Source organism: Varanus komodoensis, unplaced genomic scaffold (genome assembly GCF_004798865.1).
Source record: "Varanus komodoensis strain SLA01 unplaced genomic scaffold, ASM479886v1 scaffold8, whole genome shotgun sequence".
In the NCBI taxonomy this organism is placed as follows: domain Eukaryota; kingdom Metazoa; phylum Chordata; class Lepidosauria; order Squamata; family Varanidae; genus Varanus; species Varanus komodoensis.
The window spans coordinates 20,231,407-20,255,729 of NW_025336481.1; the positions used below are offsets into that span (position 1 = coordinate 20,231,407).

Genomic DNA, 24,323 nt, shown 5'->3' on the forward strand with positions numbered 1-24,323 from the left:
CCCTACTAGTAAATAACAGAAAAAAACTTCTGACAAAAAATGAGATATTGTACGGTAAATCAAACACACAGCGGACTAAGTAGCCTTTGAAGAATAAACTTCATACATGAAGGTAATGCTGTTCAAATATCCACTGATCCTAAAAAAAATGTGTCTGATCAACTAACAGATAACTGATCCATGGAAAGCTTCCTGATAATTACAAGCACATTCCTCATCACTTCCCCATGGGCTTCATTAAAAGGCGGGTTGCCATTTGAAAACACACATCAACCTGTGATTAACAGCTCTCACCTGCGCCGGAGGAGGGGGGTGGAGCAGGGCACGCCGAGTGCGTGCCGGTCAGGTGGTGCCACGTGGGGCCGGCAGCGTGCCGGTGGTGGTCTTCCGGGTGGCGTGGCGGCAGCGGCAGGTCTTCCCGGGCGGTGGGGGTGAGCAGTCCGTCTCTCCGTGCTCTCCGTGTGGCCGGCGGGTTAAAGCCTGCGGCTGCTGCTCCTCCGCACCTCTCCCCCTGAGCAGCACAGCTCTCACCTGTGCCGGAGGGGGCGGGGCAGAGCAGGGCGCGCCGAGCGCATGCCGGCCAGGTGGTGTCATGTGGTGCAGGCGGCCGGCAGCGTGCCTGCAATGGTCTTCCGGGTGGTGCGGTGGTGGCGGCAGCAGCAGGTCTTCCCGGGCGGTGGGGGTGAGCAGTCCGTCTCTCCGTGCGGCCGGCAGGTTAAAGCCCGCAGCTCCTCCTCCTCCGCACGCCTCCCCCTGAGTGGCACAGCTCTCACCTATGCCGGGGGGGGGGTGGAGCAGGGCACACAGAGCACGTGCTGGCCAGGTGGTGCCATGTGGTACAGGTGGCCGGCAGCACCCTGGGCGTGGGGCACACACACATTCACTCTATAAGACGCACAGACATTTCCCCTTACTTTTGAGGGGGGAAAAGTGCGTCTTATAGAGGGAAAAATACAGTATTTTGTACTTTTATACACCATTGTGTACTAGTCAAATTTTGATGGATGACCCTTTGTCAGTAAATACCTCTCTTGCTGTGCAGATTACCACTGCTTATAAAGACACTCAATAGATCCTCATGCTCAGATAGAACAAGCATGGATGGCTGGCACAAAACAAACAATGGAGAGAGTAAACCCAATGCAATTGTGCCTTAAAAGATCACTATAGTTTCGTCAGAATTAGATGCTTATTTTGGGGTCAAACAATCAAGGTAGAGATCTTCAGCTTACATGTGGCTTGGCTTGGCTTGGCTTGTTTAAATTAGTATGTGAAATTCAATTCTCCTATGGCCTTGACATTTTGGGGCCACTGACCAAATACCTCCAGCTCCTTTTCTCATCAACGGCAAAGAGACCTCCTTGTCCTTATGCTGTCTGAGGGGTTTCTCATTCTTCTGCAAGTTCATTGGGCTGAAATGATTGTGTAAAATCAGTCTTCATATTTTGTTCTTGTTCTAGCTGGTCATGGGTAGCTAAACCCCCAACAGTTTTCTGGCCTTTCCCATAGACAACAGCAGCACTCACTGTTCGCTGTGTCAACTCATCTCCGACAAAATGTATAACAATTGGAAGGAGTACACCACATGAAAGTCTGCTTTTTTACTGCTGCAAATCACCAGTACTTTCAGCTAGGTTTGCCCACTTTTGCAGCCGCCATCTGTTTTGGGTGCCATGTAGCCCTTAAGTAGCATGAACCAACATAGTCAGCAGTTATCTGATGTGGGGACGCTGCAAGGGTTATTTGGCAGAACCTGAATTGATTGACTTTTATTGGCAAGGAGTTATTTTTGGGAGGCAATATAAGAACACCCTGTACTTCTCTGAATTTGGCTGTGCCTTGCAAGGTTATTATCAGAGACTGTCAAATGCATAAAGAAAGTGGCTAGTGTCTTAAGCAGTATCTTCCATATGATGTAAGCCTTTTGAGGTATGCATAGAAACAAAAAGAAATAACACTGGTGGGTTTCTCCATGGGTTTCTCCACTGATTTTCAGAGCAAAGTTTATGGTCCTATGCTTGTTCCATTCTGCAATCTTCAACAATGATGCACAATGGCAATATTGTACACATTTCTCCTAACCAGTTCATTATACAAGTACACTTCTGATGTGCATCTGCTAAAATACAACAATTTTAAAAAGGAACAGTAAGAGGCAGCAAGGCCTTAAAGATAAAGTGCATTATGTTTAAGATATGAGGCACTGTGTTTAAGGTATGAGCCTTTACCAATCAGACATTGGTAAAGGCTTATGGAGAGGCAGTAGGTTCCAGTTCTGGATTGTAGGAGAGAGAGACTGTCCCTGGATTGATCAGGTGCTCTTGCTCAACTCTCCTACTGAACGAGGCTTAAACATCCTTTGCTTTGTCTGGATAATGCCCCAAATCTTTTACTCTCAAGCAAAGAACTCCCAGCAGGAAGAAGTAGTTACATTTCAGCAATTAATTGGTTCCACTACTTGGTTTTCCCTTGCATATTAGTAACATTTTAGAAAACTTGAGGAAGGACAGGCAGAACATTCTCCTCCATTACCTGCAAGCAGGTTATTAACACTTTGGTCATATATCATATCTGAGTCTTAATGCAAACCTCGGGGAACTTATCTTCCCAGAAGCACATGGTTCCTCATAGCCTGGGGGAAAATTATGCTCAGTTATGCTCATAGCTTTAAAATATCCAGACTGTACATTTTACATATTCATTCTACACAATTATTTGGCTTGTAGGGCTGAAAAGTACTACTGATGAAGAGTTGAAAGAACATGGAATCAATGTTTGAACAAGAGTGACCTTCAAAGGTTTTGACTGTTGCAAATCTCTTACTCCTTGTGTTTCCAGTTAATAGATTCTTTTTTTAGGATGTTTGCATACATGCATAATTTTGGAAGGACTGTTTGTATCTTGACATTTTCCTCTTAAAAAGAAAGCATGTTATGTCTTGCTTTCTCCATCGTAAGCAACTGCACTGAAACCTTGCCACCCCCTATCTGTATGCCTTGGAAAGAGATCTGTGACCTCTTTTTGCTTTCTGTACTACCCAGAAAAGGTCCTGGGTAAATATGCATTAACTATAGGAGGACATTCTGCTGAGACAGTCAGCACCATAGACTCGTGTTCCTCCACCCAGAGAAGAACATGAGTGGGAAATTTGAAAGAGGCAAGAGATCTCTTCAGTGTTCAGCACAATGATTTTCCTAGAGGAAGTTGATGTTCACAGAACAACATCTTAGTTTTTACTTTCTCAAATTATTCAATAGGCAATTCTTTCAAATACCTAGTGCTTTACAGTCTGTGTTTGTAGCATCAACTCACCTCCTTTGATAGCTTCCTCTTTACCTGAGATTATAAATTAGACCTCACATGTAGACTCTGGTTTCCCTTATTCTATCTCTGTGGAATGGATGGGTTCACACAACTTGTTAAGTCACCCTGCAAATAAGCAATGCAGTTATAAAAAACCTCACAGGAAATATATGCAAATTTGATGGCTGGGAAGTACATGCAGGGGAATTCTGCATACATTTAAGGGCAGGAAAATAAATTAAGGGGAAATTTGTACACCAACATTAAGTGTTCTGTTACTGCAGATGTGTATATTTCCCCTTCATTCACATCCTCTCCCTTAAATTTATTTCCTTCCATTTATTTTCCAGCAATTAAATATCAGTTTAGTTTTTGTCAGGAATTTGCAGTAAGTAAGTAAGTGCTTTGCAACGGTAAGTGCTCCTAAAGCTAGCTGCAAAAAGAGGAGGGAAGTTAATATGTCCTCTTTCTAGAAATTCAAGGAAATGTTGTAAAGGAAGAGAGCACTGAAAAGTGTCATTTCAACACTTAAAAGCAACAGGGTCACATTGCCAAGGGAGGAGAGAGATTGTTCTTCCCTTTCTGTTCACCTTCTTTCGCTGCTTCCCCCTTCCCCTCTGATGCTTTTCAGCTGACCACTCTGCAACTGAGCTCTGTCTTAAGGAAATCGACCAGGCAAGACTACATATATCCATAAGCCATAACTACATGTGTGCACACTTGTGAAAGACTGAAAAGAATTCACAAACAAATTTGAGGCAGTGTGTGTGTGTTTGCAGTGGCGGGCACGGGAGAGATTTTATTCCTTTTTTTAGACAGGTTGGTAAACCAGTGATGTTCACTTCAAAGTGCTGCTTGGGTGGAGGGGCAGTTTCTTTTGGAAAGCACTTAAGGCAATATTTTTAATCCCCTCTGACCATTTATCTGAGACTGCGATACTATGTACATCTTCTTGGGAGTGGGCCCCACTGATTTCAGTGGGACTTACTTCTGAGTAAACATTAATAACAATGCATTATAGATGGATGAAGCCCAAGGTGGTATGGTGTTCAGCATGCTGGACTGAGGACCCAGGAGATCTTGGCCATGAAGTTCACTGGGTGGCTTTGAGCCAGGCACTCCCTCTCAGCATAACTTACCTCATAGGGTCATGGTTGCAAGGATAAAAGGGAGTGGAGACAGACATAGAAACATAGAAACAGAATGAGTCAGAAGGGGTCTCCTGGACCATCTAGTCTGACCCCCGGCTCCAGCTGGCTCCACTCATGACATGCCTACCATGTGCATGTCCAGCCTATCCTTGAACACCCTCACTGATGGGGCTTCAACCACCTCCTGTGGAAGCCCATTTCATACCCTAGGGGTCCAAACCATCAGGAAGTACTTCCTGGCATCCACCCTAAATCTTGGTTCCCTGAGGTTTGCTCCATTGGAACACATTCTGCCCTGCATTGCAGAGGAAAAAAAGTTGTGTCCCATATTTTCATGGCACCCCCTCATGTACCTGTATGTTGTAACAGGCCCCCTCTGTGTCTTCTCCTCTCAAGGCTGAAAAGACCCAGCTCCCTCAGTCTCTCTTCATATGGCTTACCCTGCAAACCAGCCACCATCCTAGTGGTCCTTCACTGCACTAGTTTCTCATAAGATAATAATAGTCTTAAAAATAATAAGGCCTCTGAGCAGGAACCTTTATCTTTTTAACATGGCTAATTTTGATCTGGAATCAGAATTCCATATAGTTCCTTTATTCTTCTTGATAATCTTTATTGGAAAGTGTATGTAGCCTTTGACATTTTAAGGAGTAACTTTCTTAGATTTCTCCACAGTTGGCACATTCCGTTTTCATGTCACAAAGACTGTGCATTTGCTTCTCTAAGTTTCTGAAATAAGATACGTGTCTTTCAGTTTCTGTCTCTAGTTTTTATCTTTAAATACCATCAGATGGCAAATACTCATGTTGAAAATTGAATACTTGAAAGATAACTTCATAATCCAAATTGACCAAGAACCTTCAGGACTTATCTATAAATGCAAATATAATTCAACTCTGGAATGCACATCTTTCTCTGGAGGCAACAACTAGCAACAGTCATATTTCCTTAAAAAAGTATGTGATCATTGTAGATCACAAGCCATTGCCAGTGGACATGTTGCACCTCTGTATAATGCTATGTATGAAAATTCTCATGTCAGTGTGGAAATGGCAGTTCCTAAAGTATTTCAGAGAAGATCAATCCGCTAAGAACACCATAGGCAGATATGCCTGCACCAGCAGGCCTCTGTTGCATTTCATTGCACTAGTGTCCCTTGTTGGCTTAGTCAGCACTTTGCAGGCCAACTTACTCATTCTCTTCTCTCATGTTTGTTTAGTTGTGCATTAAGAAAAATGTTTGGAAAGTCTTTATTCCAAGTAACAGCAAGTGCGTAGAGACAGCTGAGTAGCCTTACAAAGTCAGTGTACTGTTCCAGTTATTTATGGTACTGTATGTGTGTTGAAGAGCACTATTATTTATGTATTACTCAACTTTATATACTGTTTTCAGTGACAAGGAGGAAACACTGTGATTTCTCTGTGCAATTGCCTTGTCTTTCCAGGGAAATGTATTTGGCAAGATCTTTGTGTAAAAACAATTGTGACAAAAGTGTCCATTGTGGAATGGTGAACAGGTGGATCTGCAGATGCAATTTAAAACTTGAAAGGAGGGAAACTTCCCGCTATCAGTAGAGCAGAAGAGGGGAGAGAATGGCCTGAGTAATGAACATAGCAAAATATTTGCCCAGTTATAATATAAAAAGACATTGTGGTTATGACTGATTTTACAAGATACGTACTTTTAGTAACAAAAACAAAAAACAAAACAATAACCTTAAGAAACAGACATGGCTTTAAGATGGACTGACTGCACTGTTGTTTTTAAAATATTTGCAGGTGCGGAATGCAGATGAAAAATGCATCTTACATATTTTGATGTACAGGCCAGCTATAAATGCCATACTGTCCATATTTAAATATATTTCATCCATGAACTTGATGATGGATGAGATGGTAGAACTCTTTAATATTAATGAGATCTGGGTGGACAAGCTGAGAGGGTTTGATTTTTGCAGCAGTGTTTATCTGATCCTACCTTTACTCCAGAATCTTGACCAGAACATTAGGAACAAGTTGAGGATCCTGTTGGAGTACTGAAAACACAGCTGACCACCAGAGCAGGGAGATGGTCTCAGGTGCTGAGGACTCTCACAACAGTGGTTCTTTGGGAACTCGGCATCCATGCCAAAGCTGCCTTGTCAGGGCAAGCTCAGGTCTTCATGACTGCCATGACAATGATGGTGTTATCTCAACATGCCATTGGCCCACCACATGTAGCAGGACACTCAGTTGATTTGATTTTCTTGACCAGGAAGGAACATGAAGATCTAGTTGTGGAAGATTTTATATTGACATCCTTGTTGAAATATCCAGATCACACCCTATAGAGGTTTAGACTGATAGGAACTTTACTCTGCAGGAGTGATGGACTAATTAGGATGGTTCACCTCAAAGCCTTGTCTGAGAGAGCCCTTGAGAAGTTTTCTGTTGGGCACTTCTGTTGAAGCTCTGATCACTCTGTGGAATACAAATTGAGTGGGTAGTTGACATACTGACTTCTTAGCATTCTCTCTTTCTTGGTAAAGCCTAATCAGTTCACTGATTTATTGGGAAGTAGCTTATGGAACAGGTAGGGACACAGCTTAAATATAAGTGTTAAAAAATTTTCAGAGCAGATTAACAAAATTTGCCACTATTAAATTTGCTCTGTGTTACTGCTGCTGATATGAAACATTACTTTTCAGTCACCATTGCATCATCACAGTGCCATTAGTTGATGGGTGGTTTGTCTGGGAATGTGGATGACCTATTCTAGATGGGCTCACATTCCCCTTGAAGAATTCATTTTGCAGCATGTTGTTGCTCAGTGATCTAGATCTGCCTCTGCAGGTACAAGTGGCCATCATGGCACTGGGTATCCCACTACTTAAGGCTGGTGAATCAGGTACATTTCCATAGTCAGCAATTACTCAATAACCTCTGTGTTAGATCACTCTAATGTGTTGTAGGTGGGACTGCCTTTGCAAGTGTCTGGAAACTGCAGTTAGTCAAAACTGCAACTTCCAGGCTGCTGATTGGGACTGGGAACTGGGATCATGTGTCACCAGTGTTTAAACAGCTGCCCTTGATCCCAGCTCCTTTCTGGTATGTGGCAATGAGAAAGGGAGCATTGAAAATGCAGAACAGTCTTCCCAGATAAGTTCACGGGCACTTAATTTGTTACCTTTCCAACATTAGGCAATTCCATTTTTTTATTCTCCTACTCCATGAAATAATTCTTAATACTTGATGAAAGCACTGTAAGGATTTTATCTTCTGTTCAGTAAAAAATGCTCATCTCTCTCACTGACTGGATTTTGTTTGTATGGGTTGTAAAACTGTCCTGCGGAAGAACTGTTTTTTTTTTTTGTTTTTTTTTGAAGAGCTGGAAGTTGCTATCCAGGAAGGCTGCAGTATCACATAAGCACCAGTAATTTTTTGTAACCCAGTAGACTGTGTTGGAAGATGTGAATTTCATGTAATTATTAACCTTCCTTTTGCCTAGAATATCACTTGTTTGCAGGATTTGTGATGTGTTATGCAATGGAAGATCATCAGATGTGCCCTCTGTTTATACTGGGAGGTGAACAATTTCTTTGAAGTGGTAGCCAACTCTGCCAGGGTACAGCTCTACTCTGGAATAGGAAACCTAGTTGAGAGACTCCTTTTTACTGTCGTCAGTGTACTAAATTCATCTTACTGCCAGAGCAAATTATTTTTACTAAGCACAGGCATCTTGTAAATGTTAAATGATCCTAAATTAGAGCAACACATAGAGTACAGCCCTCTGAATCTAATTGGACCAGTGTTCAAGTCTAAACACCTCCTCCTTTGCCTCTTTTGAAAAGGGGTGTTTTCTTTTCCCTGATGTCAGATCTATCCCATCTGGAGCAAAACTCTGCATCAATACAGTGTTGTGATATGAATATTTCTTGTTGTTGTTGTTTTTAAGCTTTGTAGCTCTGTAAGACTTGGTAAGGCTCACTTGCAAGTAAAATCTGTGCAAACACAAATTACAGAATGTATTATTTTATGTTTTTTCCTGATATTCTTGATGCATTCATTACACTGTGTTTTCATAACAAACTCATTTGAGATGTAGGTCTTCCTTTGACTATGCAGAATGATGAGAGTTGAAGCTGAACACATCTGAAAGGTCTCAGGATGGGGAAAGCTATCCCCAGCACTTAGGATGCATGAGAAATTTGACCTCTGTGAATTCTAATGTCAACTGACCCAACTAGCACAGCAATGTGCAGATTGGAACATAACCATCTCTCGGATTTTATAACACTAATTAAGTTTAGAAATGTGAATCCTGAGGGAAAAAAGTTTAGAAATGTATACTTTGTGAGAAAATACATTCAGAAGTACAGTGTAATTACATATTTAGACATGGGTTTCTGTGCAGAGAAAAACAACAGATTCAGAGATTAATGTGTAAATAGGATAGATAGGATGTCTGAAGGGAAACATACAAATTGATTGGACCAAAAGTAGACTGATATATCCCTTCCTGCTAGAAACACATACACGTTTTGGAAGCAAGTGCTTTAAGCCATGGTGATACTGGTAGCTCATTTCCTGCTCTGGCCTTGTGCCTGAATACACTATTAATGCAGGTATCATTGCAGATAGATTGAAAGATCCAGTGCCCAGACTAGAGGTCCCATGCCTACTGGGTAGCATAGCATCTTAAGTAGTACCTTGCTAGGAGTGGGATAGCCCAAAGGGAATGGAAATGGCAGCTAGTTATTTCTAGGGCACCGTCTAAAGCAGCGATGGGAACCTTTTACAGATCAAGTGCCCAAAATGCAACCCAAAACCCACTTATTTATCGCAAAGTACAACATTACAATAAAACCAGAAAACTGAGGCTTGGCTTTAGAAAAAACAACTCACAGCCAGTCCAAGCTATATATATATCTCCTTGGCAATGCACTGACTGGCCATGCGAAAGCTCGGAAGAGTCATGACTAATCAGTCATGGCACATGATGTCATTGCCTGGCATTGCTACTCCTTTCCGACCATGCACATGACCCCTATGTGCACTGTTATCTGATGCTCAACTGCTGGGGCGATGCGGCTCGCATGCCAACAGAGAGGGCTCTGTGTGCCCACTGTGGCATGTGTGCCATTGGTTCTCCACCATTGGCCTAACCCTACCCTGGTGCAACCCCTAACCCTAAGCTAAGGGTAAAATACCATTGAAAAGAGGGCAACTTTGAAAAAGCTTTCCTTGAGTAGCTTTTCCTGCATGGCTCATCATTTCTGCCCATTCTAAACACATTCCAGCCATCAAAACCATGCCAGGATGCCTCATTTTTGTAACCCTAACCCTGCCCTGGCGCACACCCATAACCCTAAATTAGGGGTAAAATGCCTTTGAAAAGAGGGCCATTTTGAAAAAGCCTTTCTTGAGTAGCTTTTTCTGCACAGCTCATCATTTCTGTCCATTCTAAACACATTCCAACCATCAAAATCATGCCAGGATGCCTTGTTTTTCTAACCCTAACCCTAAGTGATGGTGAACCCTTTAGAGTCCGAGTGCTGAAGCTGCAACCCAAAATCCACTTATTTATCGCAAAGTGCCAACACTTCAATACAACCTGAGAACAGCCAGTTCAAGCAAATATATATATATATCCTTGGCAGCACACTGACTGGCCATGAAAACGCTTGGACGAGTCGTGGCTATAGTGTCGCAGTTTGTGACACCATCGCCTGGCACCACTACTACTTTCTGAACATGTGCATGGCCCCTATGTGTGCTGTTATCCAGTGCTCGTCTGCTGGGGTGATGCTGGGACAACTTGGCTTGCGTGCTGACAGAGGGCTCTGCACGCCCTCTGTGGCACACGTGCCATAGGTTTGCCACCACTGGTCTAAAGGCTTGATTTAAATCAAAAACAGAGAACAGAGAGAGGGAATGGTTTTGCGACACAGGTATGCACTTAAATCTATAAAAATGCTTGCTTTCTAAAACATAGAGTGCCAAAGAAATACACTCACTTTATAAAAAGTTTCCTGAATTTTCCTGTTCCCTTGGGTGACTATAAGTCCTGGCACTGTTGGGCAGAAATTGAATGTTTAAAGCATGTGCTAAGTCTCTCAAAACCATGAAATGGGCTTAGATAATGTGACATTTGAAATCAAAGAAAATATACTTTAAATACGTGCTAGTTGCCTTCTTGATTCTGATCTATTAAGACACACTGTCATCACTACTTCAAGATATACTCTGCACAAAAAGATGCTAGAGATGTTTTTTTAAAAATTAATGTTGTGAACCTCTTGCTACTAATATGAGTCTGCAGTTTGCCACAAAGTTACTTGGGGAAGGTATGTATGTGTGGGGCTTGGGTTTTTTGCTTTAAATCAGGGGTCCTCAAACTTTTTGAACAGGGGGCCAGTTGACAGGTGCCAGTGGTGGCTGCAGGCCACCAAGGCAGTGCTGGTGGAAAGGCGTGGGCCAGTGTGGGGGCAGGGCTAGGCAGTGGCTTGCTTGTGAGGAGATCATTTTCTCTGAGTGAGTCCAAAACAATCTCCCCCAGAGCAAGCTGCCACTGGGCAAGACGCCGACTTGCTCCCAAGGAGATTGTTTTCTCCACGCGTTTCCAAAACGACCTCCTCATGAACAAGCCACACGTGCGCCCAGCAAGTGCAAAACCTGTGGGGTGGTCTGGTTAAGAGGGCATGGTGGGCCAGATCCGGCCTGCAGGCCTTAGTTTGAGGACCCATGCTTTAAATGCACAGCACTATCATCTCAAATGAAGAAGCTGTTAATTAGGATATTGTCATCCGAGGCACCTATTTTGAAGCATTAACATTGATTAGATTAGCCTCCATGCACTGAGAATTACTATTCCCAATTTACAGATGAGGAAAATGAATGGCAGAGAGGTTAAATGGCTTATTCAAGGTCACATAAATAGTCAGTGCAATCCAGCTGCGTGTTTCACTCTGATTGAAATCAGTGAGCCTTAAAAGTGCTTGTTTTTTGGCTAGATTATATGCAGTCTGTTGCAGGAGAAGAAAGAAAATGGTCAGGTGCCCAGACTTTTAATGAAGTGCTTTTTAAGTGCTCCTTTCTCCTAAAAAGTCACCAGAACTCTAATACACACTTCTGAAAACAAAATGTATGCATTTTTTCATCTGTGGACAATCTCATACATTCTCATTCCTCTCTGTCCCAGTACAGCCTTCCCTAACCTGGCTGACTCCATGGTCTTCAACTCCTACCAATAGTTAGGAATGCTAGAAATTGTACTCCAAAGGAAGGCTGTACTAAGCACTAATGGCTGCTTCCCCTATTTTCCTTTCTCTACTACTTTTGTTGTTAGATTCTGCCTGAAATCACTTCCATTTTCTCCCTTTACTCTCTCTCTCCCCTCAATGCTTCAAGCATTTTTCTCTTCTTTATCCTACCTGGCTGCTTTGCTGCTTTTGATTATTAATTGCTCATTCTCCTCCAAGGGCCTTCTGCCATCCTGTTTCTCCTTCTACCTTGTTGATACCCTTTTAAATATCACTTTGATGACTTCTCAACCTACTTAATTGTTTCCTACTTATTTTTTTCTCATTTATGAAGTTTTACTGAAAGTAGTGGAGAGGCATATATGTACATTTCTGCCCATGAAAATATGTTCATAAAATTTCAGTAAAACATCATTGTTAACGAACAGCCCACTGAGAGAAGGTGAAACTTTGGACCCATTTAGGTGTAGTGGTTGGTGCACTCATAGTCAGGTTGATATCTTCAAGAAATAGGGAATGCAATGAGGAATTGTGTATTCTCTCACCATGTCAGCACCAAGTCCTCCATCTGCCTTAATAATTCATCATTTTTAGCACTGACACTAACCACAATTTTGTTTGTCCCAGCTCCTGCTTAACAGGGGTTGTTAAACAGCTTCAGACCAAAGTTAAGATAGCTGGTTAGCAGCCAAAGCTAGTAAAGTCTGCATCAGGGCCTCTACAGAGGAGAATATCTATGTGCAGGCAAGAGTGGTAATTTCTCATGAGGGGCCCACATCATATTCTTTTCGCTTGGGTGTCCATTCCTAAACACTGCACTCACACTGCAATGGTGAGGTGCTTGGAACTCGCAGTCTTCACCTATTGATTTTGTCAGTGAGGGCTGCAAATAAGCTCTAAAATTGAGATTGTGTAGCCATGGTTTTTGCTATTGATGTAAATGCTGTTCTTGGGGTTTTATGCTTATTTTTTATGTGAAATGAACCTTTGTGTCCTGCACTGGAGATGTATATATGAGTTCCTATGTCAACATGTCTTGCTTGGTATGCAGGTGTTGGATGAAAAGGCACGTCAGGGTATTTTATGGCCTAACTACATGCAGGATGACCTAAATAAGAAAAATAGTGTGCAGAAAGGGTTAAAACTTCTCTCCCAGCACCATTACTCTGATGAAGTTCTGAGGCAGGGGGAATCAAAAGTCTGGCAATTATATTAGATGTAACTCAGGTGATCTGGCCCTCCAGCAGTTCCAGATAATATTTTATAGCAGTGGAGGTGACAGATTTGTTGGGTTCCATTCTCAGGGAAGGAGAAATAGCTTTTTCTGAAGTAGAACTTAAGATAAATAAAGCAGACTTTCTTGATATTTCTGCCTTTCCTTATCCACTGCAGAAGCAGTTCAGAGTGGGTCATCATCCAGTCTTGCTTACTTCAGAAAAACAATAAAAAGCCAAGCTGTATTAATCCTTACTGTTACCTGTTTTATTCATAACCAGTGTAGCCTTTGATTCACAGGTTTAAAACACCTATCCAGTACAGTGACCAAATTAATTACTCTTCTAGTTGCTAAGGGCTCAAGTCTATTCATGTTTAGTTAAAAAACAACAACAATATCCTACAACTTCCAGCATGGCTCAGCCTGTAAAGCTGGTTGTGGCATGCTGGAAATTGTAGACTGTTTTTCAGTCTAAACATGCATAGAATTGCACCCTAATAGTATTAAAGTGTCTCTCAATCCATGATATGGATTGACAAAACTTTCTCCTGCTGAAAATGAGAGAGAGCACTCAGCCAAAGGAGGGGGAGGGAAGGGGAGAGAGAAGAAAAAGCTCAAGAGTTAAATCTGAGGAGGAAAAAAGTCATTAGGCATGAAATTGCATGCATGAACACATATTGTATGCAGAGACAAAGCTCTATAATGCAGATTATGGTGCTTCTGGAGACTGACTTTTTTTAAGTAGGAACAAACTATCTTCTTTTATTCACAACTATAAGCACGACCTTACTTCTTCTGACTCGGGTTTCTGCATTATCTTCTACAGCCCAAGCCAGTCTTAAGATTCCTCACCCCACCCCACCATCTCTCAGCCACTTCTAAGTGGCTGGCGTATAAGCATTTCCATCCTGAATTGGTTTCCGTAGAAGGTGTATTTGTGATATAATGTACATTTCTACATATAGGCCTAGCATAAGACAGGAATTGATAGCATTAATACCAGCACATATTCTTTTCTATGAGATTTCTATAGGAACCCAGGTACCATAACACTGGATTATTAGAGACAACATGTCAGCCCTAGAGTTGGATACATTTGTTAGCTATGTTCTCTCCCAGATTGTTTAAAAAAAGAAGATGCCTTCTGAAGTTCTTCCCATCCTGTTTAAGAAAGCTGCATTTTTTGATAAATCCTCAAAAAATGAGTCAATGAAATTTTCACACATACAACAATGCCAAATTCCATAGGCATAGCTATTCACTGCATGGAGAGGACCAAGTTGTGCCTGCCTGTCATGCAGCTTTAAAGATGAGGAGACTGTAAGAAAAAAGAAGTGAAAACTCAACAATGCACACATGGCTCAATGCACAGGGATTTAAATCCAGACTGAAGAGCTATGCATTGAAAGCCCCCAGCTTGCATGGATACGTTTGTCAGTTTTGCTGTCTTCCACATTTTAATTTTTTAAATTTCAAATTGTTTGCTTCCCATATATGAAGAAACCTGTTCTTATTCAAAAATGAACCGAATGAAATTCACACCCATCCCTTCTCAGACTCTGTTTCTCACAACTGCAGTTCCAGAACTACCACCCTCAAGCTGCTGGCTTTATTGCTCATTTCCTTTTGGCCCATCATAAAAATGCCCCTGAGCTGAACATCCTTGTTTAGGAAAGATCTGGCTAACCCATTTTTCTTCTTAATCAGGTACCTGAGCTTGCACTACCAGAGTCAGGAAGTTAAGAGATATTGAAAAGCCTGACTCCAAATCCAGAGATATTAAGAAGTGAGCACTGATGACCCTCCATCATAACAGTTATAGAATCCTCACCTGATCTCAGCTGTCTCCATGTATTAATGAATATGGATCACATGGGCTGATCTTGACCTACATGCATCAAGCTAAACATGAGAACAGTGTCAGTAGAGCACCTTTATACTGCCCTGTAGTCAAAGATGGCTTACAAGAAAACAAGACCTAAAAGAATATGACACATAGGTGCTCACCTTGTGATCAGCAGTGCTGATTGTCTCAGTTTCCCCAGTTATGTGTCCAATTGTAAGTACAGAGAGCCTGTTTTCCTTTTTACTCAATACATGAGACTGGGGCTGAGGGGCTCCATGCCTTCATTTGAAGTTAGCATGGAAGCCACATTTTATAACCCACTTCTGTACTGAACTCAGTCATGGCCAAATGTTTAATATTCATGTTTTGTATACAAGTAAAGGGAGGTATGTATAGGAATGGACAAGACTGTTGGGTTCAGCTCCATAATAAATGCATTACTTGAATTAGTGTTGGGTTCCACTTGGTAATTAATTCAGGTACCAATGCTAAGTCCATATTAATTATGGAACAGTCCCAAAGTGCTGAAGATGTCATTAGGGCAGCAGAGCGTACTGACCTCCAAGCAGGTTGTAGTCTAAACAGGAAGCCCTCGCTGCCTGCCCCCTCTGTTTTTTTCCATCTCACCCTCCACTATTTTAGTACTACTTCTTGTAGTTCCCATCTTAATAATTGATTGCTCCCCAGCCACTTAACTTCCTGCTGTGTCTTACTTGAACTACTTTAGAGAGGCAGTTTTCAGAGGGCTTGTGATGATCCTGAATGTGTTTGATAAGGCTATAGTCACTTGGAGGCAAATGATCAGATTGCTTCGTTATGTGCATTCATAGTAAGGAACTGTTTGTTTGATGAATCATTGAAATCACCAAAGCAGCTCACAATATTAATAAAGCACACTCAAGGCCTTAAAGACCATGTACTTAAAATAAAACCAGTCCAGCTGCACCAGGAGCTGACATCTGGTATTTGCCTTGTCAGCCAAACCAAAATTCACCAATTTCTGCAATGCTCAGAAGCGATTCAAGGTTCCAGTGAGCCTGTAAAAGGCATCAGTAGTAGCAGATATTGAAAAATAGTTCTTACTAACAGTTTCAATAACTTTGTATCTTTGCACTGAATGTTATATTTTAACAGAAAGACATCCAGGAGTTCAAAAGCAGTGAACACCCTTTACAAGGAAAGAGCCACAATAAATTCATTCAGATACATTACACTACATAGTTAACTGCAGTAAAAATTTAAGAGGCATCTTGAAGGACCATCTCCTCCAGTGTTCAGGAGAAACCCACCAAAGAGGCACCATAGGTAGTCATATGAATAAGTCATTGATAGAGTCATCTGCTATAGAGTTGTCAAATCCTCTTTCAGGGCATCAGGGACAGAGACCACATCTTGTGGCAGTAAATTAATTCTGTGCATGCAATATGAAAGCTATGCCTTCTATTTTATATTTTTACCACATAGATATCTGAAGGCAGTACAGCCCAGTGGTACATCTGAATTTGCCAATGGAAGATTTATGTTGTTGTAGTTACAGGCCGTCAATTTGTTTCTGATTTAGGGCAAACCCATGAATGAATGCCTTCTAGAATGCCCTGTCCTTGATAACCCTGCTCAGTTTTTGTAATTCCAAGGCTGTGTCTCCCTGTATAGAGTTAATCCATTTCATATTTGGTCTTCCTTTTCTTCATCATCTTTGACTTTCCCTAGCATTATTGTCTTCTTTGGAAAACTTGCAGGATTAAATAGTAGAGCTAGTGAAAATATGTGCTGGTGAATATAGTGATCATACATGGCAAAAGAGTGCCAGTGTGGTTGTTAAGGTGCTGGAGCGGGGCTGAGGTGATCCAAGTTCTAATCCCCATTTGGCCATGAACCTCACTGGGTGCCTTTGGGCTAGTTAATGAATTTTACCCTAAACCACCTCAAAAGGTTGTTGTGAGGATAGAATAGGGAGGACAACCATATGAGCCACACTGTGTTCCCTGCAAAAGTAACAAAAAGACAGGATATAAATATACTAATGAAATTAACATAAACGTAGTATAATGAAGTATAGACAATCAACAAGCCTGCATTCTCTCATAATTTCTGTACAACCCAATAGCTGAAGCTCTCTGGACAATGTACAGCAGTCAGTAAGATAGAAGAAAAATTATAGTAAAAACACCATCAACCTTCTTGTTTGCACTATACATATAAGACCTCAACTATCCTGCTCAGAAAAGCACATGATCTGCCTTCATTAAGTAATATTGATGAGCTTGCTAGCCAAAAAAATATCCAAAGACATCAAGAATAATGTAAGGGCATTTTTTGTACTTTTTTTTTACTCCTGTAGCCCCTTTCCTTCTGTGCTGCTATATTTGGCCCATTGTGCCTAATGTAGAAGCTTTTAAAGTTTACCTTCTTAACCCCTCCAGGCTAATTAGGTCAGAGGGCAGGATTTTAAGCAGCTGCAGAAAGCATTGCAAATTGCAAAAGGAAACCCATAATTAATGACAACTTAACAAAATGGCAAGAGTTGTGTAAATGCCAATCTGGGGGTGATATGAAGAATGCATTGCTGGGAAGTGATTCTTTTATTTAAGAAACTGAGGGATAAATAACATTTTTCTTTTCTTTGGGACATTTAATTCCTGCACATACACTCTGTTGGTGGGTGCTATGCAAACAAAATGCAGCAGCTTTTCTCTTTAGCTCTGTGACTGCCCTGTTTTTGCCAGATTTAAAGCCCATTAATACACATCACCTGTTCTGCAGGGAAGACTTTGCCAGGTGCTGTTGAAAGGTGAACTTGAAGCTTCTGCAAGAACACATTTCATGTTAATTAATTCTGCATGTGATGCATCTACCAATATTAATCTCCTTTGACCAACATGCTTAATTAATTATCTTAAGTGTTTGTAAACAGATTTCCTACATACTCCTTCTCCACCTGTTGCATGCTGACCTCTCAGATGATGTACTCCTTCTGTAGTAGAGAAAGACAATAAAAATAGCAGAGATGATGCCAACAGAAGCATCTGCCTAGAAGCAGAGTCTCCGTTAGGGATCATGAAACATGACATGAGTGACTGAACAGGGTGCCAGTCTGAGTCAACTCAAGTTGCTTTCTCATAAATTTTTTAAAAAATTATTTTTTTTTAAGTTGTGTCAGCACCTCCTGAAAATTTTCAGAATGTAGCCTGAACTGGGATGAATAAAGACTTCTAGACATATGTTGATTCGTGCAAAGAACTAGATTTAGTGGATTGGTGCTAAAAATAGAATGAATTTGGTGAATGATTCAACAGATGTCTGGATGCCTTCATTCTTCTCTATTCCAACAATGTTCTGAACTGTGATGTGGACATGCTGAGCAATTAAAAGACCATCTGAAAAAATAACTGAACTTTTTTTCAGTTTCAAAACATAGAATCAGTTGTGAGTATCTGCCCCTAAGATACTTATTTTCTTTGAATTCTTTGCTCAGAATTCTAGGTCCATGCAGGAGGCCATTCTACTGCCTTTCTCTCATGGCATTGTTGTCTAATGTGGCCTCCCACAGGCAGTGGAAGTGGCAAAGCAGATGACAGGCTCTAGCACAAAAGTTAATGCTCTATTTTGTTTTGCAGACCAGCCTTTTCCAGCCTGATATCCTTGAAATGCTTTGGACTGTAACTCCCATCAGCCCTAGCACAGCCAATGTCCGGGAATGATGGGAGCTGAAGTGTAAGTGTAGGATGGTGAAGGCTTGTGATAAATCCACTATAAAAGAGGCCTGGTGGCTTTCACAGTGATGCTTTTGGCTTGCCCCAACAGGGTTGGTGCATGAGTGTTTATGTACAGAATGCCTGCAGCAATGGCTGCTAGTTGAACAATATTAGGCGATGCAGAGGCACAGTCTTCAGATGAGCACTCATGCCATGCAGATTCTATATCATGAACTGCTGGCAACTGTTAACATGACATGATTGAACTCAGTGCTTTTTTTGTAAAAAAAAAAAAAAAAGGTGCCGGAACTCAAGTCTTGGGGTCACACTTTTACACTAAAAAGGATTTTCAATTCACCAACTTTTTTTGAAATACAGAACTTATTTACCTTTTGCACTTAGCCAGTCACTCTACACACACATAAACATAATGGTTGCCGCTGGCAGTAAGCACTCAGCACGTGACCACATGACCAATCCCAAGCCGAGCAGCATCCCACAATCAGTGCCGACACACAAGCAGCCCGCAGGCACTATGTTAATGATTTTTGCCACAGACCTGCTACGCCCAACAGGGCGATTCACAATCACTTGCAAAAATCTGTCAAAAAACGGTGCCAGAACACTGTTCTGGTGCATTCCATGACAAAAAAAGCCCTGACTGAACTCGTAAGGATGCACAAATGCTTTGTACCATTCATCTGTTTTTATTGTTGTAAGCCGCCCCGAGGCTTCGGCGAATGGGGCGGCATAAAAATGTTTTAATAAATAAATAAATCTGTTTTTAGACTTTATATGAAATGGTAAAAATAGTCTACATGGGATTCCATTGTAGGGAAGGCAGGAGGAAAAGTGGGGGAATTAGTAATATTTCTGTGTAGGGTTATTTGGTCAGCTCTGCACTGAACAAGAAACGGAGGTGGGGGGAAACAGTGGGAAACTTCTTAGAACTGTTGAGATTTACCACTTGGGAGGTAGGTTAGTACAGCATGAAAGAAATGATTGCAATGATTTTGTAGCAGCTCCAAATCCATAGAGAATTCTGGAACTCGTTGCTTTCCTTTTTCTCCCAGGAACTCAGGACTTTTTTTTGGTAAATCAGAAGCTTTATCTTTTAATGGTTTGTCAATAGAAATTTGACCTTTAGTTCTGGTAGTAGTAGCACCATCTTTAAAATGCATTGTTTTGTACCTCTTAGGTACATATCCTACTCAATATTACTCAAATCTTTCCTTTTTCACATTCCCCTCCCAGATGTTAGATCTTTCCTCTATGTCAGATTCAGCTTGCTGTCATTCAGGAACACAGAGAACAAAAAGAATCACTCATGTACATTCACAGCCATGCAAATGCATTGTCTCAAATGCAAAAAGTCCCATCTTTTGAGGCAGGTTTTTTTTTTTTTTTTTGAAGTTAGTGTTTTTAACAGGATGCTCATAGTTCACATTTATGAATTCAAAGGAATGCTACTTCTTTGCCTATTAGACACAGCACTAAAGCTGTTCATTTGAACATTAAAATACAATTTTTTACAGGTTTCTATGAATGGAAGAACAGGTCATTCTGCAGTACAGAGAAGAGCAAAACAGTTGCTAAAGAAGGCTGCCACCACCTCTTACAGCCATTGGAATTTCACATTATGCAGGTCACTCTCAAGGCTTAGAGAACAGGAATTCTGTTCTCAAGCCTCCAGCCTAAAACATTAAACAGTAGTAAGGACCCAAGCAGAAGTTTCCCAATTTAGTTACCGTATTTTTTGCTCTATAAGATGCACTTTTTTCCCCCTCAAAAGTAAGGGGAAATGTCTGTGTGTCTTATAGAGCGAATATGTGTGTGCAGTAAGTCTGTCAGAAGTGCAGCCCATGGGGAAGTGATGGGGAATGTGCCTGTGAGTATGTGCCCATTTGATTCAGAATTTTTTTTTCTTGTTTTCCTCCACTAAAAACTAGGTGCATCTTATGGTCAGGTGCGTCTTATAGAGCGAAAAATACGGTAGTAAGGCTTACTCAGAAGGCAATGTACACAACTATTGAAGTAGAGATTAAACACTTTAACAAATGTGTTAAATGTGGACAAATGTGATAAAATACATACAGGAATCAGGCAAAATCAATAAAGAAGTATCTATTTCTGCTCCATATGTTACCAAAGTATGGGTTTTCCAGTAGGATTGAGCACATCTGGGATCCAAAAACTCACAAGGGCAAGTGGTAACAGAAAGACAAATAGGCAGTTTTAAGCCCCTTTCTTTTATGCTCAAACCCTGGCAATGCAAGGAAGATCTTAGCCAATCATAGACCAACTTCAGCAACACTCCCAAGTTTTATTTATTTATTTATAAAATGTGTATGCCATCCAATTACTTGTGTCTCTGGACAGCTTACAACAATTCCTGTAAGTAAGGGGCAGGATTTCCCACAGGAGCACAGCTGAGATAATTCAGTTAACTGAATCCTACTTTGGCTTTAAAGACAAGAGACATCTCAAGATAACAGGCACACAGATGGTTTTAGCACTATAAACAACTTTGGCCTCACCAATTGGAGCTAGATATACAATTAGCACATGCACAAATGGATTTCTTTACAGTTTCTATGACATTTATTGAATCTAACGCCATCAAAAAATTACCTGCTTTTCTATTCTTTGGGCAGTTTATGTTCTGTTTATTGGAATGGAATGCTTCTTTATATTTTATAACTTCTGTCATGGACAGGTGAACAGATTATATAATTCTGTGTTTGCACTTCAGGTGCTACTGAGCCCCTGCTGTGCTTTCCCCATGAAACATGACAGGACATCTGGTTTCTGATCTGGTCTGATATTGTATCCTTTTCACCAAGATCTTGAGCTTGTTTATTCTGTAGGAAGCCTTGTAAGTGTGTATAAGATAGTTGCCCTGTGACCAGAACCTGTGCATGTTTAGTAGAAGTGCTGCTTTGTCCAATAAAACTTACTTCTGAGAAGTGTTTGTCAGAATGTAGTTTTAAGGATTTCTTCTATTGATGGTAGCTTTCTAAGTGACTGGTTTTTGCCTGAAATAATTGATAGTTTTGTACTTTGAAACTTATTTCATTCTTTTTAAATGTTCACTTAGCCATACAGGCCTGATTTTCCTTGAGTGGATCCCATGTGGTTAAAAAGACATCTCAATAATCTAATCACATGACTAGGGTAATTATGTCATCCCTTTCTGCTGAATCTGCCTTCCCCCCTTGCTGGTTGCCAATTCCATGAAAAAAGAACATCTAAGTTGCCCCAAAATTGTAGCTGAGTCTTGAGCTCCTTGGAATCCTCTGATGGACAAGGACATGCTAAGCTAATACAGAAGGTATTATTTCATTGTTCATTCTTTTCTACTGGTAGTGAACACAGCTCAGTAGATGTCTGGGTTAGATGAAGCCAATGCTTTTTTCTATTCATGTACCTCATAAATACTTGCTCTGAAATTTGGCATGGAAAAATATTACTGCAGTAGTTAACAGGGTGATAAGTGCTAACAGGAGGGAGTAGGACAAACATCTGGCAGCCTATTTCCATGTTGCTTTTTGCACAGTTTCCTTTTTATACAGAATATAAAACATGGTTCCTGCTAGCACTCTTTTCCCTTCTGTCATCTCCACCCTTTCTTTCCCATGTCGTTCATCTTTCCTTATCAAAGTCAGTCTGTCTGAGACAAATCAACAGCTAGTCTCCAGTCGATGGAACTGCTCCTGTTCTGGTCTGGGTACTGTAGAGGTGTTGAAAAAGAGGTCTCTTTCCCAATTCTAACCCGACCCAACTAAAATCAGCCCCTCTTAAGAGCTGGGGGTCAGTATCTGACATCAAACTGACAGCTGCATTGATGCATGTGTCTGTAGTCGGAGTCCTCACCTCTGTACCTCTCCTTTTGCCACGTGCTTTTTTTTTTTATTTCTCTGACCCTGTCAGATCTTGATTTTTATTTTGAGCCACACGCAAGACTGCAACCTGTTCCAGTCCAGCTCCTAAATTTATACTAAAGGAAAGGTGTTACCCCATATAGTCAGCTTTTGTGATTGTGCTCTAGGATCTTGCTGATGGCCTGCCTGACTGTGTAATTTGGTTTTCTGTCATATTCTAGATGGACAGATACCTGTGTTGCAGAGGGAACAACTCATGTGGCTCAGGCTATAATACCTGGGGTCAGTTACATGGGCTTTTTCATGGAACTGGTACCCAAAGGCAAATGAAGACAATTTTGTGACTCAGTCTGGGGGTCTGTAGACCTTTTTTTTAATCTGTGGGAAGCATTCTATAGATGTTTTTTTCACTGTACCTGTTTTCCCTGTTGAACACTCTAAATAGATGAGGATGGTGCTTATGGAATGGAAGCAGAGCCTCCACTAAAAACAGAGTGGGTGAGGACAAAAGAGTAGAAGAGTGACTCAGAATCCTAGAATAGTAGAGCTGGAAGAGGACAGAAGACCATTAGGTTCAACCCCCTGCTATTGCAGGATGCTAAGTTACACCATGCCATTCAGATGGCTGTCCAGATGCTTTCTGAATGTCTGTAGTGAGGGAGAGCCCATAACTTCCCCAGGTAATAGGTTCCATTGTCATACTGCTATGACAGTGAGAAAATTTTTCCTGGTGTCTAGTCTAAATGTGGTTTCTTTTAACTTATATTCTGTGTCCTGTGCTCTGGGATGAATAAGAAGAGATCTCCTCCTCCTCCTTTGTGACAGCCTTTGAGGTACCTGTAGAGTGCTATCAAATCACCCCTCAGTCTTTTCTTCTTGAGGCTGAACATGCTCAGTTCTGTCAATCTTTCTGCATAGGGTTTTGCCTCCAGTCTCTGAATCATCCTTGTTGCCCTCCATTTGATTCTAGCACTCAAGCCTTGTGTGTGTCTGTGGGTGGGGCAGTGGTTGAGGAACCACTGATTTATTTAGAGTGTAATATTATGAATGTTTAGACAGAAAAAGCCCTACAACTCCCAGTATCCCTTTATCCAGCAATGACTGCAGGAACATGCTGGGGATTGTGCCCTTAGTCATTTATTCAGAGGTGATGAGACAGGGAAAGAAGTTCTGAGATTCACTTTCTCTTCTCAAGATGCTAATGTGTCATGGCTGCTTAGGAGAAAATCAGGGTCACCTATGGTGTATCTGATAATATTTATGGGGTTGACCTGACTCTACTGAATCTTCAAGCCCTCTGATGGCACAAAATCACACACCTTTTGGGGCTGTATAAGAAGGCCACTGATGCCTGTAAGTGTTTTTGTTTTGTTTTTTGAAATAACTTGTATGCTGTAAGTTCACATTGGATTTTATTTTTAAAAATAAAATCCAATGTGAAAAGTTAAGGTTTTAAAGGAACAATAAATATTTAATGATGGCAGTGGATGCTGTCAAACTCAGAACACCAGAACGTTCTTGATTCTCCTAAACTCTTACACCAAAATAAGTCTAGTGATTCTGAAACTTCAGCTAGCGTAGAAGGCCACAAAGCAGGTATACATTGAGCAGTGAAAGCTCATGCTAGTCTTCCACTTACACTGCCCTTTGCTTTCCATTTGCCTTGACCAAGACCCTGAGGGTGGAAGGTGAGGGAAACACATCCATTTGTCTTAGATCCATGCAACTTGTGTCTTCTGGCTCTTATCTGCTAACCAACATGGTAATTACTGTCAGTGATGATGGGAAGAACTGTGTACAAAGGCAAGGCATTTGATATCTGAAAGCATCACAGATGGATGTGCTGGAGTTTCCGTGGGCAATACTGCACCTTTGGGGAACATCAGTCCTGATTATGTCACCTTGCAAATGGATCAGAACCAATTTCAAAGAAATAATTCTTGTCAAATGTACAAAAGCTTAGTTCTGACTGAATGCAGAGAACCCTACTA

The 24,323-nt window shown here is 41.2% G+C and overlaps 1 protein-coding gene across 1 annotated transcript in view; it reads left to right on the forward strand.

The window, feature by feature from the left end:
- GRIN2B (glutamate ionotropic receptor NMDA type subunit 2B) overlaps window positions 1-24,323 on the forward strand; it is a 263,568-nt gene that overhangs the window by 195,481 nt on the left and 43,764 nt on the right. The window lies entirely within an intron of this gene.